This window comes from Amphiura filiformis, chromosome 3, assembly GCF_039555335.1.
Source record: "Amphiura filiformis chromosome 3, Afil_fr2py, whole genome shotgun sequence".
Taxonomy (NCBI): domain Eukaryota; kingdom Metazoa; phylum Echinodermata; class Ophiuroidea; order Amphilepidida; family Amphiuridae; genus Amphiura; species Amphiura filiformis.
In genome coordinates, this window is record NC_092630.1 from 20822661 (window position 1) to 20840662 (window position 18002).

Genomic DNA, 18002 nt, shown 5'->3' on the forward strand with positions numbered 1-18002 from the left:
TTTGAACCTTGCAGAAAACAAAAAAAGCAAAACAAAACAAAACAGGGGGGTCCTTTGGCCAAAATAACAGGGGGGCCTTGTCAACAACTGCTGACTTGCTGACAGCTTAAATCCGCCACTGCATTCAGGGTCAAAAGATTCATGTATTTTTGTGGGAACAACCACCGAAATGAGAAAAAAATGTCAAGGTCATTTTGAGGTCATCTGAGGTCAAATCGTCATAGACTACTGCAGGTTCATGACATTTGGTAGGAAAGACCACCATAGATGTGCGTCAAGGTGGAGGCATTGCCCGGAAGCATTGCGGGTGATGCTTTGCATCAAGTACCGCGCAAGTTGAGAACCACAAAATTCTATTTATTATTATTTATCAAGTTGATAATTAAAATCTAGTCAACTGGACTTACTATTTTTGATTGGCGACGTTTCACATCCTATCCTGGATGCTTCCTCAAGCCATCTGATTTTTCGGCGGTGATTGGTCAGTGACCCGTGACGGGGTCACAGAACTGATACGTCGAGGGATCTTTTGGATAGCAGAACCACACATTCGATAACAAAGACATTTGTGATGCTTCTGGCGAGATGTCACTAGACAATTTTCAAAATAAAATATTTTGATATTAATCCGCGATGTTATAAGGCCTGCCGAATACGAGCTGATCAAAGTATATGACACATGTTGACGGCCACTCACTGCGGTGAGTAAAACATTGTGCCGAAGCAATTTTACACAGCATGAGCTGATTGAATTTGCAACTTTTAAAGTACACCAATTTTCACAAAATTGTTCAAATGTTGATGATTTTGAATACACATTTTTAGATATTTATTATTTTTTGATAAATAATTAGTCATTTAATGTCTAAATGACTAATTAAATCGCGATAAATCACGAAGTCATAAATTCATCATTAGTCATGCAATTTCTTATTCTTTACAAATTGAATATTATAAGGAATGAAAATACGGTATGTTGAAATGATGCAAATTAATGTGAAATGATATTACTGTTCATTTAGCATTATAAATATATAATTTCAGCACTTAATATTTTCCTTGCATAAATATATATCTTGTATGACTAATTTTAGTTAGTCAAAATTAGTCAAATTAAACCTTTTTTGACTAACTTAAGTTTAACAGTGTATCAGTACCATTTACCAACTGTGAAATAAGGTGACTGTGAAACACAGGTGACTGGTATAATGGTAGTATATTAAATGTGTGGTGTGAAAGACAAAGGAACATTCTTTATGTGTGATCATAAAGAAAATGTCATGAAAATAATTCAGAACATGAGGTTAAAGGTCAACTTCAATACATATATTACACCTTGTACAATGAAATTTAAAACTGAATTTTGATTTTACGTGGCAAACAATTAATCATTTAGTGACCGTTCACAAACACTTGTAAGGGGGGGCTGATGCAAAAAAAAATAATCGCAAAAATTTTTCGGGGGCCCCCCTTTACAGATCTCGATAATTTCAGGGCCCCCCTATTTTGACATGAAAATTATGGGTCAACCCCATAGAAAAGCATATAAACTCAATTTTTCCAGGAAAATTTGTGGTAATTTTTTCAGGGCCCCCCTAAGGAGGGTCCAAAATTTTCAGGGCCCCCCTTTTTGCATCAGGCCCCCCCTTACAAGTGTTTGTGAACGGTCCCTTAGCTTGATTGCATCACGTATAGGAAAGGATGGCAAAGTGGCTTCCATTTTTGAAAGAAATATTTATTGATTTCCATTTACAAATATAATTATGTATTTGAAGTTGATATTAGTCAAATTTGAGGAACAGATGCTCACCCTTGAATTGCATGTTTATTTCTCGAATAACATGATTAATCATTTACTTGATCGCATCACACATACAATGGTATAAAAAAGGATGGCAAAATGGCTTTCATTTTTTAAAGCAAGATTTATTGATATCCATAATAACAAATACTGTATAAGTGGTAATTTTCGCAAGGGTTTTATTTTCATGAATTTTGCGATTAGAGCTCCAATCGCGGAAATAACACCTCGCGAATATATGCAATAATGTATTACAAGTATAGGAAGGACTGGGCAATCGCGAAAATAACATACGCGAAAATGTGTGTCTCACTCCAAATCCCGAAAATAACTACACACGAAAATGACCACTTCTACAGTATAATTATGTATTTGAAGTTGATATTAGTCCAAAATTTGAGGAACAGATGCTCACCCTTGAATTGCATGTTTATATCTCATGCATGACGAATTGCCTATAGAATTGATTTAAACATTACACCTCTATGGAGTGACAGCTATGAATACAGCTAGCCATGACTGTTATTGCCACCTGCTCAATAGGAACATGTTCAAATGAGTTTACGCTACACTGCCCCCTTCTTAAGTGCTATCACAGATCGGCAATGGTGCTATGTCTGTGCGCACACCACCCTACGCCATGCCTAAATTTGGCTAGCCCGGTTTCCCTCAAATATAAATTTGTCAAACTCTATCTGCAGTTAATGTATCAGTGCCAGATGGGCTTGAGGCTCTAACCCCGAGCCGTAGCCAGGGGGTGCAAAAGTGTACAAAAAGTCCCAAAATTTAAGAATTTGCGAGTGTAGCGAGCCAAAAAAAAATAGATTTTTGAAGCTCTTTTGGTCAAAAAAGGTCCAAATTTGGGAAGAAAGTCCACTTTTCACAAAATTGCCCCCCCCCTTGGAAAAGGCCACTTTTTCAAAATCAGCACCCCCACAAAAAATCCTGGCTGTGGGCTGCTCTAACCCCAGATGTTGAATGTCTATTAACAGTGTGGAGTATTATAGTGCCTTATCAGCTTGTATAGTAATTAACAGGAATTCTGGTCTATATTATGTGTGCTAAAGAAAGTAGATCAAAACTTGGCATCTGATGTCTGATAAGACTTGAATTAATAATGCTTCTGGCGAGATGTCACAAGACAATTCTTGAAATAAAATATATTGATGTTAGTCTGGGATGTTATGAGGCCCGCCGATTACGAGCTGATCAAACTATTGTCCAATTGGTCATGTCACACAAGTTGATATGCAGTTTGAAAGTTGAATTTTACACCACTTTGATTATTGAATCATTAAAGCAATGAGCTTTTACAATGAAATACAAAAAAAGTACTATAATTTTAAACCAGTTAAATAGGCCTACCTCTATTGTTATTGAATAATTGAAGCATTTTTTTTCTCTTTTCTGCTCCCAAGGTACTACAATGCAATAACAATGTGAAGTATGGCTTTTAATTCCATGTTCGGGTTGTTCTAAACAGTTTTAGAACCTCGTCAGCACGGCGGCGTACAGTGGTGTAGTGTCCACATGACCCATAATAATTAGGTGACTTTCTTTCAAGTTTACCCGCCATTATTCAGCATGGTTCCACATTACTTCTGGTTAATTTACAGTGTCTTTTATGTATACCAAGGCTAAATGATTTCAACTTTGCTGTTCCATTTTGTCCATTGTATACCCTGGGTCTATACTTACCAGTTAAATTTATCACTGTCAAACAAAAGGTGTCTGTGTGTCTTCTTTGTAAGAAATATTTTGGTTAAATCTGCCATATTTATTTTGCTAAATCAAATGAGATAATTTTATCACAATTAAGAAAAAGGTGTTTATTTTATGGGTCAGAGGAAGGTTATGTTAACGATATATATATATATATATATATATTTTCTAAAGAATATGCATGGTTACTTTTTGTGTATGAATCTAATGCAATCCTTTTGAAATTAAAACTAGAGCGGTTACCACACCATAGCTGAACCATGGGCTTCTGCAGTATATTGTGTTCATAAGGATCATTGCATTTAAATTTCAGCTCAATTGGAGCATTTTGAAAACTTGACCTATGACCCCGTAATGACCTTAAATGAATTTTAAAATATTTTTAACATGTTTAGAATGTCATATTAAGGATCATTGCCTTTAAATTTCAGCTCAATTGGACCATTTGGTGAACTTGATCTTTGACCCCTCTATTGACCCCTTAATGATCTTAAATGAATTTTAAAATATTTTAAACATGTTTAGAATGTCATAAAGATCATTGTATTTAAATATCAGCTCAGTTGGAGCATTTTTGAAAACTTGACCATTGACCCCTTTATGACCCCTTAATGACCTTAAATGAATATTCAAATATTCTAAACATGTTTAGAATGTCATAAGGATCTTTGTATTTAGATTTCAGCTCAATTGGAGCATTTTCGGTTAAAATGAATTTTTTTGACCCCTGTGACCCCTTGGATGACCTCTGACGTTAGGAAATATTTTTATTATATTTTTTACTCCTTCCTCTTTCATTTGACACCACTCGGGGGGTTACACCTTCGTGGCATTTTGAGATATGTCCATTTCAGACCAAATGGTTAGTCATTTGGTAAGTATATAGGCTGATACCATTCCATGGTTCAGCAAAAAACTACAATTTTGATAGTGCAATCTGCAGCTGCACCCCAGGTTTTTTATGCCTTTTTAGTAAAATAATAAGGTGAAAATTTAGGGTAGAAGGTCCAGGCCCGTAGCCAGGGGGGTGCAGGGGCTCAAAAGATTGTTTTTTTAAAGCTTTTTTGATCAAAACTAGAGCGGTTACCGCACCATAGCTGAACCATGTGACTTCGACAGCATATTGTGGTATAGGCCTAGGCCGATCGGAGCAACTTAAAATCTGACCTGACCTTTGACCTCAGATAACCTTTGCAGTTTTATTGTTTTCCCTGAGTTACAGCATGATCAGATCAATTTTAAATTTGACCTGACCTTTGACCTTGGATGACCTTTTGCAGTTTCATACTCGCTAAGTGTCAGGGATCCTTTTCCTGAGTTACAGCCCAATCGGAGCAACTTTAAATTTGACCTGACCTTTGACCTCAGATGACCTTTGCGGTTTTATACTCCCCATGTGTCAGGGATCATTTTTTCCAAGTTACAGCCCGATTGGAGCAACTCTAAATTTGACCTGACCTTTGACCTCAGATGACCTTTGCCCCCCTGGAAAAGGCCACTTTTTCAAAATCAGCACCCCACAAAAAATCCTGGCTATGGGCTGCTCTAACCCCAGATGTTCAATGTCTATTAACAGTGTGGAGTATTATAGTGCCTTATAGTTTGATCAGCTTGTATAGTAACAGGAATTCTGGTCTATATTATGTGTGCTAAAGAAAGTAGATCAAAACTTGGCATCTGATGTCTGATAAGACTTGAATTAATAATGCTTCTGGCGAGATGTCACAAGACAATTCTTGAAATAAAATATATTGATATTAGTCTGGGATGTTATGAGGCCCACTGATTACGAGCTGATCAAACTATTGTCCAATTGGTCATGTCACACAAGTTGATATCACTGTCAAACAAAAGGTGTCTGTGTGTCTTCTTTGTAAGAAATATTTTGGTTAAATCTGCCATATTTATCTTGCTAAATCAAATGAGATAATTTTATCACAATTAAGGAAAAGGTGTTTATTTTATGGGTCAGAGGAAGGTTATGTTAAAGATATATATATATTTTCTAAAGAATATGCATGGTTACTTTTTGTGTATGAATCTAATGCAATCCTTTTGGAATTAAAACTAGAGCGGTTACCACACCATAGCTGAACCATGGGCTTCTGCAGTATATTGTGTTCATTAGGATCATTGCGTTTAAATTTCAGCTCAATTGGAGCATTTTGAAAACTTGACCTATGACCCCGTAATGACCTTAAATGAATTTTAAAATATTTTTAACATGTTTAGAATGTCATAAAGATCATTGCATTTAAATATCAGCTCAGTTGGAGCATTTTTGAAAACTTGACCATTGACCCCTTTATGACCCCTTAATGACCTTAAATGAATATTAAAATATTCTAAACATGCTTAGAATGTCATAAGGATCTTTGTATTTAAATTTCAGCTCAATTGGAGCATTTTCGGTTAAAATGAATTTTTTTGACCTCTGTGACCCCTTGGATGACCTCTGACGTTAGGAAATATTTTTATTATATTTTTTACTCCTTCCTCTTTCATTTGACACCACTCGGGGGGTTACACCTTTGTGGCATTTTGAGATATGTCCATTTCAGACCAAATGGTTAGTCATTTGGTAAGTATATAGGCTGATACCATTCCATTGTTCAGCAAAAAACTACAATTTTGATAGTGCAATCTGCAGCTGCACCCCAGGTTTTTTATGCCTTTTTAGTAAAAAATAAGGTGAAAATTTAGGGTAGAAGGTCCAGGCCCGTAGCCAGGGGGTGCGGGGGCTCAAAAGATTGGTTTTTTAAAGCTTTTTTGATCAAAACTAGAGCGGTTATCGCACCATAGCTGAACCATGTGACTTCGACAGCATATTGTGGTATAGGCCTAGGCCGATCGGAGCAACTTAAAATCTGACCTGACCTTTGACCTCAGATAACCTTTGCAGTTTTATTGTTTTCCCTGAGTTACAGCATGATCAGATCAATTTTAAATTTGACCTGACCTTTGACCTTGGATGACCTTTGCAGTTTCATACTCGCTAAGTGTCAGGGATCCTTTTTCCTGAGTTACAGCCCAATCGAGCAACTTTAAATTTGACCTGACCTTTGACCTCAGATGACCTTTGCGGTTTTATACTCCCCATGTGTCAGGGATCATTTTTTCCAAGTTACAGCCCGATTGGAGCAACTCTAAATTTGACCTGACCTTTGACCTCAGATGACCTTTGCAGTTTCATACTCCCCAAATGCATGGATTGTTTTCCCCAGTTACAGGCACATCGGAGCGACTTTAAATTTGACCTGACCTTTGACCTAACATGACCTTTGCGGTTTCATACTACCCAAGTGTCGGATCATTTTCTCCAAGTTACAGCCCAATCGGAACAACTTAAAATTTGACCTGACCTTTGACCTCAGATGACCTTTGCTGTTTCATACTCCCCAAGTGCCGGGGATTGTTTTCCCCAGAGTTACAGTCAGCCAGCAGGTCACACACACACAGTCGAGGTCACCGATTTTCTAACAGCGAGTTCAGCTATAATCAGTCGCTTATGACTGGACCAAAAGACTATGTCTGAACTTTTGAGGCGATTTGTGACCCCTAGTGCAAAAGCAGAGTCAACATGGACGGTGAGTAGTTTTGTTTACAAAATTTGCCGTAGAATGATACCAAATTCGACATGTTTTTGTTCTTGTTTGATGATGAAAAGTTGTTCCGATGAAAATTTGGGGTGTTGAAATTTGGAATCTTCAAACCGTGTTATTATCCGGGCGGAATTCGATGTGAAAAAACGAGTGAATTAGTCACGTAGCGAAGGATGTAAGCTTTAGTGTGATACCAAATTCATTACATCGTGGTTTGGTTCAGTTTGCAAAAACACGATTTGCAATTGGGGTTGATTTTGAAATGGACTCGAAATCAATCAATGATTATAATATTGTGGAGCTAGCAATGTGGAGCATTTTACATTAATAATATGGCTTGCAAATTTAATTTAAATCGTTATTGTTTGAAGTTTATAATTATTTTATCTTGTTAAATAATTAATTAATTATTAATTTATTTGTTCTATCTTTTATATTATTTACAATTACAGTATCTGTGACGAGTGATGGGAGGCACGAAAAACCGCACTACAAAGAGGAAAACAACAGAGACAAACATGGAACTTCAGTGGTTGATGAGGAACTACAACACATATTTAAATATCTCTAAAACACTGTCATGACTGTAGACTGTCATTATTTTTAAGGGACTGTTGAATTGTAAATTATGGAAGCAAATCTCTGACTGAGACCGAGACGGTATTTGATGAGAAATGACGCCAAAGACGCGTGCGTGCCTTGTGGTTGGAATTGTGAATTTTATTCCTGGACCTGCACCGTACTGCAGAAAGAAATCAGAGGCTTGGAACGTAGAATGGAACAAATCCGAACAATAAATATTTAGTTTATAAATACGATGATCTTGATTTATTAATTATGGTTATGGAATACAATGGAAATACTTCATCGTCAATCTAATTTAAAATATCAGGTACTGAGCTTGAAATCACAAATCATTTTCTTTTTTTAATTGTGCTAAATTATTGTGTAAAATCAGCCTTATTTATTTTTGCCTAAATTTATTGATTTTGACTGAAATTTTCAAAATATGTTTGCAAAAAATTGTCCTGACCGACCGACACTAATTTAAAAGTCTATGCACTCGTAAAACAACCTTTTTTTGGTTGCCTCACAGTTATATTTAAAACCTGAGACCATAATACCTATGGTCTCAGTTTAAAACGGCAAGAAAATATTATTGCATTGTATAGTTGAACAATTGCCTGCATAAATTTACATCAGATTTGGATTGTTCATTTGACTCGGCTTCACCTTCATGTATAAACTATCTATATGAAAATTAGTTAATTCCTGTTCATCGTAGAACTTTCCCACATGGGGTATACAGCGTAGAACGCAGACGCGAAAACTTGAAAAGTTGTTATTGCACAAACACGATTAGTCGGTTCTGAAAATGTTGCAGCTGCGCTGTATGCCCTTGTGTTGGGTACCGGTACGAAAATGTCCACAATGAACATGAAATTAGCAATTTTCCTATCCAGGATCAGCTTTTGAAAAATATTGTTTTATCAAGCCCAGTAATCCCCAGATGTTTTTTCCTGAATTCATTGATCTGCTAGTCCTTCAAGAATGACTATCGGCTTAGGTTAAAATCTATTAATAGCGAGGCGACTTGGCCTTGGCCTCGTTGTTCGGCTTTGCCGAACACAGCTCGCTTCACCGAGCCCCCCATAGCTGAGGTCATTCTCGAAGGACTATGATCTGCCAATGCATTGCATTTGTATAAATCTCTTCCAAAATGTAAATACCATAGTAATTTGATTATTCAGTTTGTACCGCTAGAAGTTAAAAAGAAATAAAACAACTGTTTCAGAAATTAAAAAAAGTGAAATGCTTTCTTTAATAAAAAATAATTTTCAAAATGGAGTGTTTTGTAGCCGTTATATGGCTATTTACCCCACAGGTGTGGTAACCGTATGCAGCTTAGCCTGAGCCCGGGAGCCTGAGTGTGTTTACCAAGCTGGACCAATAATATCTTGCTTTATTCCAAACTTTTATGTATGATAGTGTGATGTTGCATCATTGATTTACCCATCCCTGATTTACCCCAGAATATTTGATAAAACCATTGAAGCCTGCTTAAACAAGAACAAAGTCAAGTTAGTTTGGGCTGAAGATGCAAGAGTGCAAGAAATAGGGCCTACATATAACATATTCCATTTCCCCAGATCTTTCTAGAAAAGAGTGTGGTATCTTGCCTGGCAGTGTGACATCCATTCAATCAATTTAAGCTTAGGGACCGTTCACAAACACTTGTTAGGCCTGGGAGGTGCTCATACAAAATGGGGGGGGGGGCTTAAAAGTTTTGACCCTGGGGGGGCGGCTGAACATTATGACCATAAATTTTCCCAGGAAAATTGAGTTTATTTATGTATGGGGTTGACCTATAATTTTCATTTTAAAAATGAGGGAGGGCCTGAATTTATTGAGATCTGAAAAGGGGGCCCCGAAAATTGTTCGTGATGAAATTTTTTGCACCCCCCCCCCCAACCAACAAGTCTTTGTGAACGGTACCTTACTGTTTTGACCCCCGATCATAATAAAATGATCGCGATCGCCGTAGTTCTGCAGTGCAAAGCTTCATGCTTCAAGTAAATAAAGGAGAACTAGCGTAATGTTCCCCACTTCCACCTGGTTACATTTTTTTCATGCATACACTTCAACATTTCCTTTTCTTTTAATTACTTCAGCTGCACGTAAAATGGTAAACATAGCTTGTTTACTTCATTGTTTATTTCGGTTTATTTACCTATCGTAATTTTGAATATTCATGATCTTGTATGTCAATCGACCAATCACAATCGGTTATTTGCATGACGTAACGCAAAATTTGACCTCTGTCGTGACCTGATAAACAATTCTCCTCGTGTTAGATTCTGTCATGGACGAAAATAATTTTGATGTCGACAGTTGAGATATTTTTCGTGTTATTATCCGGGCGGAAATAGTTCATGTAAATTGAATACTTGTATTACGTGGAAAACAGATCAAACTTTGGAAATATTGTGTTTTTCTGGATCATGATCCGATATTATGTGAAAAATAACCACATTTCTTGACTGAAATTTGAGGCGAATCATATGATTTTTTTCCGAGGTAAGTTTGACCTTCCAAAATATGTTTTAAGCCATAATTTTATCATCAAACACTAATATATAGTATATAGATATAATATTTTGCAGAAAAGCAAATTATTTTATGATATTTTAAGGAGAAATTTGAACTCCAATTTGGGGTTTCACCACGAACTGCATTGAGCTACCGAGGTCACGCTGTGTGCACGGGTCGTGGAAGTTAGAAACTAGACGCTCGCTGCACGACCTGCTGGCTGACTGGTTACAGCCACATCGGAGCAGTTTTAACCTTTGACCTTGGATGACCTCAGATGATGTTTCATGATCCCCTTATTTCAAGGATTATTTGTACTAAGTTGTAGCTCAATCATATTTCAAAATGTTTTTTTTTTTTTTTTTTTTTACGACATGGCATAACTGGGCATTAACAGCAGAGACAAATAAATCATTTAGAAGCTGCTGACGAGTTGGTAGCAACTATATAGCATTTACCTTGTAACCTTAGTGTGTATGTATTGATTTTCTTAAATGCAGCATGGGAAGGAATAACATTTGACCACCAAGCCCCCACCGCACAAGTATTCACCATTATTGTGCAATCAGAGGCAACTATAGCATTTACCACATACCCTTAGTGTGTATTTTCATAAATGCATCATGGGACACTGTAATTTCCTGTGATCTAAATACTAACCACAAAATGGGCTATTCCACTGGGCGATCTTAGACTGCCAGTTTGGTCCTTTTATACCGTGGTTTAATAAGATACTGTTTTAATAATACTTTGGGAATTTCACAATATTTACTTCACTTTCTTGGAAACAATATGCTTGTTATCAAAATAGCAGACAAGCTGTCTCCCAGCGCAAACCTGTGATTTAGTAGCCCAATTGGGCGACTTCTAAATCAAAATGGACCACAACTTTAAAACTATTAGCAGTAGCACCCCCTGTGTTTCTTTATTATATTCTTTAATGTTTTCTCTTCCATTTGACACCACTGGGGTTACACCTTCGTGGCATTTTCGAGATATGTCCATTTCAGACCAAATGGTTAGTCAGTTAGTAAGTAAGCTAGTAACATACACTAATATAGGCTGATACCATTTCATGGTTCAGCAAAAGGTCAAAATTGCCCCCCCAGAAAAAACTGGCAGCCCCACAAAAAATCTTGACTACGGGCCTGAGAAGGTCCACTTTTAAATTGCCACCCCCTGAAAAAGGTTCACTTTTTCAAAATATGCACCCCATGAAAACATCCTGTACGTTTCAGTCCTGTGTGTGGGTGGAGTGGAAGGACTTTGTTTGGATTATTTAATGTGGCTCAACCCTTGAAATCTTGATCCATTCTGAGGAAGTTTTGATTTTGATAGTGCAATCCCCCATTCGTGACAAAAGAACAAATGACGATTCAGTTTTCCTTTCTTAAGTTTGTAACTACGACGTAATCAACAACTAATCATCAACCGTCTGAACGTGCTTTTATGTAAACATGTTTGCAAAGTGATATCAAGAATATGTTTGCATTTTGTGCCACGCTTAAGGGATAGGATAGCAACATTTGCACAGTATTTTGTGGGACCTTAGAGCACATTAGACACACCAAATTGCATTCTAAATATGAGGAATGTCCTCCTGATATCAAATAATATTGATTTTTTGAAATTCATGATATACATGTAATACAAATTTTATGGCAAATTATTACAAATAGATGTTTTTGACATTAACAGTCCTCAAAGTAAATTTTATACTTAAAAGTGAGTGTAGCTGGGAGGAAAAGGTCTTTTGGAGAAAATGTATATCTTCAATATGAAAGGTCAAAATTTTCAAATGATGGTTGTCTCAAATTTATACAAAACAATTGGTACGACTATCAAATCCTTCACCAATAAAACATAATTATGTATTTGTATAGATGTTGGAAATAGTTGATTCATGGTTTCAAACTTCTTTTACGCAACGCTTGTACATAGTGCCAGAACAACAGGAACCAACCAGTGACAGGACTAGTCTTTCAGTCCAATAAATGATACATATATGGAGAAAGACTGCAGTATTAACATTTACAGTTCAAATGAGCCATCATTTTCTTGTTGCGAACCGGGTCTACATGATCTAGGCTATCAGACATCAGACACCAATCTATCGCAACAATTTGGTTGAATCGCTGGTAACGAAATGGATGTTTTGATTTTGATTTTTCCTTTAAAAATGCACAGATATTCATCTTTTTTTTGTGCAAAAAATACCAGTTTTTATTTTTGGAAAATCACACTAAAGAATTCAAGTGCAGGTCCAAAAATGAAGTGCGGGCAGCTTTTTGTAGGTACATGTAGTTTGTGTACAGAGGCGTCTCATGGTTATGATGGTTGTAAGTCATTTAAAGATTTTAATTCCTAGTGTTCATTGTAAAGAGTCAGAGATCTGTTTTGTTTTAAATAGAGAAGATCGAAGAACCATGACTTGCTGTGGTATAAATTGGAGGTTGGTGAATAAATAGAAACAAATAGTATAGAGCCCTCAGTTTCCAGACAGACAACTGTTGATATTTGATGACCACTGGAGAGGGCAGTATACATTGTGCTGTATAGGGGCACATAATAAATACAAAATTTATGCAAAAGGTGCAATGGTTACAAGTTAAGTATATGGCTACTGACCGGGGGCACTCATATATGAAAGTTGTAAGCATCCATGTGAAAGAAAACACAGATTTAGGGTGGTTTTGAAAAGCTCCTTGTTTAGGGGCAAATTTCTCAGCAATTCCTCACTAGGTGCTTTTGTATTGTCTATACTTGTTTAGGGGTAAATTTCAAACCAATTCCTCGCTTAGGGTGTTTTTATTTGAGTAAAATCCTTGTTTAGGTTTAGTTTGAATGATTTTTGACATCTTAGCCTAGGATCATTTTTGAAAGTCGATTCATGCGGATGCTTACAACTTTTATAATTCGACTGTTTGCAATAATCTTGAGAGAGATTTATCAACAAAGTGTGTGTTGCTGAGTTGGTTTGATTAAAGATATTGTAATATCATCAGACAGTGGGAGAAATTAATCACTCAAAGGGGGAAAGCTGGTGTCTTTCTACCTCTACCTTAATAGTTTCTGATGTAGGCCTACTTGTGCTCAAGATGATGCATGTCGTAAAGGGGGGGGGGGTCAGAAACCCATGTACATTTTGTTTATATAATCTGCACCTTAAGTCATTTCACTCTCTTTTCTTATTATGGTTATTATTGTACATTAGAGATCAATAAAACCTGCCTTAAACGCAGTTAATATCCATCATTGCTCAAAAATATACTCAAAATGACATCTTTTTTGTGTCAGAAATTGTTTAGAAAACCCTTCAAAGTTTTCTAAGAATTGGGTATTGTTTCCAAAAGTAAAGAAAAAGATTACATATTTCAAACCTCTTGTGCTCTTTTGTACAGGCACATTATAGCAAATCACTATGAGAAATGAGGAGTTCATTTTCAGAGTCATGACCTCTATAGCATGACCAATCATGGAGAAACACATTGCACATGTTAAAAATTAAAGGCAAAAAACCATATCATGTCATCCAAGCCAATCAAATCTCAGAGGAAAATACTTGTCTAAAGAAATTCTTCTGAAAAAACAGGGTTTGTATTTTCCTTCCAATTATCTAACCTTTCGCTCACCTGTTTTATTTTACAACCAAATTGGTTACAGTGGCGGTGGCAGGGGGGGCATGGAGGAAATGCCCCCCCCATTAAAACTATTGCCCCCCTGTTGTCCCCCAGCGTAAAAACTCAGAATTACGAAAATTCACACTTTTTTGAGGCAATTTTGCCCAAAATTGGTTGATTTTTCCCCCCTGAAATTCGCCCTCCCCCTTGAAAAAAATTCCTGGTGCTGCCACTGATTGGTTATTTCATATGGGCATAGTTTCAACAATTTCAGTATGGTATTCAAGGAAACAGGAAAAGTACCGTCCCTTATCAGGTTTACAAGACCTGGAATTTGATATATCATAGGCATAGGTCCTATCCTCACCTGCAGGCTTCCTGGTGGAGGTATATAACATGAATGATGAAAAAGGGATACTCTAGCTAGAGTTGCTGTGGCTCCAAATGTTAGCTGGTGACTTCTGAATTTTATGACCACTGCATGACATTTTACCTCATCCATATAAATATAAAGAATGTATTACTCTTAATTATTTGATTTTCCTGACACATTGATATGGTCACTTTTAAGCCCAAACTGGCAAATTCTAACATTTGACCTCAGATGACCTCAGTTCCATTTTTGCATGTTCCCCTCATATTGATGATTATTTTTGCTAACTTAAAGCTCAATTGGGTAAGCTTCAACACTTGACCTCAGTACGACCTTTGTCCACCTCGGATGACCTCAGATTGATTTTGTCATGTTCCCCTCATATCACGGATGATTTGCACCAAATTTAAGACAAATTTGACATTTGACCCTTATGATCTTTGACCTTGAATGACCCCAGATTGATTTGTTATGTATTATCATGAATTGCTTGCTTAGCTTCTTGCTACTGACCCTCGTGTGGCATTTGACTCCAAGCTGGATACAATATATTAAGCTTTAGTCTGTGGTTCTCTTGACCAGATTTGATCTTGACTTGATTAGATTTGCGGCACAGAAAATGTGTAATTTTCATAATTATTTGCATAATTTATGCAGTTGTTCAAAGAAGCGTGTGGACAAGATATCTGACAATCTGTATAAAGGCATATGGTGACAAAACTTGGTGGAGGGACGGTAGTCAGTGGTAGATGCGAGTGAAAATCTCCAAACATTGGGATCTTGACTTTCAAGTCAGGGAGAAAATACACTTGTAAATTTGTGATTTTTGGTATCTGTTTTTAATTTATGTTTTCTATGACTTTACCTTTGTATATCTATAATGGTAAAATTACACAGTAAAAATACACAGTATAAATTGTCACCCCAAATGCTATTTGGCACATTTGTGGTCTTTCATTATTGCAAAATATAAACAAGAAAAATGTTCCCAACATGTAACATGGAAGTGATATGAGGTAATGGTCGGTGTCGGGTGAAATTTGAACTTGGTGTAGCATAGAAAATCATGAGAAGTACATGGAAAATATGTGAAATATTTACTATTCCAGGAAATATTAATCTAGACAATGTATGGAATCGGTACTTACCAAAAACAGGTGGATAGATATCATAGTTGGCAAGTTCTTAAGATTTATTCTTGGATCTTATTGTCAACCAACCACCATGTAGGAAGAATACACTCGCTGCTGTAGCCTACACACTAAAAACTACGGGGTTATATTTTCCGTGGTCATTTTGAATTGACCACGTTTGGGGTTGTTTTGACCCTTCAAGGGGGTTGTACTGTTTTAATTTGACCACATTCACGAGGTCATTTTAGCCACGACGAACGTGGTCAAAAACTTAGTGGTCATTTTGCCGATACCGTCGCGCATTGATATCAGTTTCAATCTTCCGCTTTGAAAATCTCAATTCATAAATGAGTTTAAACATGAGCTGCAATTAATGTTTGTTGATTAATAAATAAAACTCATTTTTTGACCGAAGTTACCCAATTTGTCAACTTTATAATGACTTGCATTTGAACTATTTGCACACACGGTGTGCATCGGCTCACGTGGTCACATCAGCGCCATATTTGTTCTGATTGTGCAGCTCAGCGGATTGTCGTGTGTGCTTGTCTGCATGATGGAATATGAAAAGTTAGTTGAAAAGTGAGACTGCAAGGATGCATAGACCCTTGTCTATGCACGCAGATTCATTCCAATTTCATGCTGTCGTGGCTGGTGTCTTGGCTGCAGTTGTTAAGCTTATATCATGTAAGCTTATAATACGTGAACTGTCATAGGCGATGACTGACTGTGTGTGAGTGTGATACACAGATGCATTTTGCAGTTTGCTGTTTATGTAATGCTTTCTCTGTGCAGAAACACACTTATGTCCTGGTGGGACCAGCATGACCATAGGCCTACTAAAAAATCCAAACAACCCCTAAATGTGGTTATTGAGTAACCCTATAAAACAACCCTTTCAAATGGGTCATTTCATTTGACCCCGAAATGAGGTCATTAAGTAACCCAATAAGGCAACCCTTTTGAAGGGTCATTTCATTTGACCCGAAATGTGGTAATATTTTGACCCCAATGGGGTTACTATTTGACCCAAATACGTAGTCATTGCAATGACCCGACCAATGGGGTCAAAATGACCCCGTTAGTGGTATGGTGTTTAGTTGATAACTATGCTGGGGTCATGACCCCGTTTGGGTTTTTTGACCCCGTAGTTTTAAGTGTGTATAGTAGGTAATTGCATGGTATGCATTCAGGCTACAGAGTGCACACCAGTAAATGAAAATCTTGTATACCCTTGGAGGAAAAAATGGTGTTTTGAAAAGTCACTTTAAGTAATCCATTAGAAAAGGCTTAAAACCCAACTTTTAAGCCCCGATTCTTATTTATTCCTCATTTAGGCCTTAGTAATAGATTGTCTTTGAAAAATGAGCAGGATCCGACTTTTTATGAAGATTTGGCTAAACTTTCAAAATGACTTACATTTCAGAAACACCAAGCTATTTGTGGGCTACATGGTGATCTAGTCGGCAGTTTTCTGAGAAAAGTCACTTGTATGTTTTTAACTGCCTGTCTTTATCTGACCTTCAACTTGCAGAAAGTGTAAGTGTTGAAGAGCTAAATCGCTCTAAGGTCAAGAAAATGATGTTTTCCCGGACCCTGTCACAAAGTTTTCGCAAATTTAAAAATTGTTATCGATAAAATTCTTTTAAGATAAGCTACAAGTGACTGTGTGACCATGATGTGGAAGGGAGCATCACCCAGCCTGCTTGGGGCACACAAGGACTTTTTCTGCAATTTTCTTATGGGTTTTTCAAATAGATTGAGAGGGCACATGCCCCTTCATCCAGCAACACCCTGCCTGCCCCCTATGATGCTACGTCCCTGGCCATGTATTTTTGCCTCATCTGCTTATGCAATTTGTTTGTCTTCATGTTTGTTTGCATATATTTAGAGAGATTGAAATGGCAATGCATTAAGTTAGTTAACTCTGTAATTTTGTGATTGCTATCAGCAGTAGATAGCAAAAAATGCTAAAAATGATACCATGTAAATTAGCTTATTTACATAGTAAAAGCCCCTTCAAACTGAAAGAAACCAGTCTAGTTATGTTTACCAGTATCCAAATTTATGATATAATATTTGACGTGTCATGTCAAAAGCAGACACTTTTGGGCAGCTTAACATTGTCAATAATATTTTTAAAGGCCGATATCTCAATTTCCAATTTTATAATACCATAACTTACGAATTCAATATCTTCACTTAGGAATGTCCCATTTCATTGGGGAAAATGGCATTGTGGAGCAAAATATCTCTATATTTAAGATATGTTAAAACCTCAAAATTGATAACCTGCCCAAAAGTGTCTGTTTTTGACATGACACGTCACATATATAAACATGAAAACAAATTCTGTGCCTTTTGGCCTTTTGACCTACTGTCACAAAGTTTTTGCCAGGGTTGGGATAGGTTTTGTACACAAAAAATTGTTTCAAACCCTTTTTTGTTTTAATTGTTTGTTATTGTTGGTTTTATTTACAATTTTTTATTTTACATTTTATTAGTCCCCTGCCAAGATTGATGGAGGGGCTATAGAAAGGCTAGATATCCATGTTTGGTAATTGTAAGATATTTACAAGAAATCCATTTATCACTATGGACCACAAAGGCCTCATCCCAATGGCAAAGTTCAATAACCTCAATTAAACACTCATAGTGCAA

General features: G+C 36.7%; 1 protein-coding gene across 1 annotated transcript in view; it reads left to right on the forward strand.

Annotated features, from left to right (window-relative positions):
* Window positions 1-18002, forward strand: part of LOC140148198 (synapsin-like) — a 503295-nt gene that overhangs the window by 249876 nt on the left and 235417 nt on the right. The gene's annotated exons all lie outside the window — the stretch shown is intronic.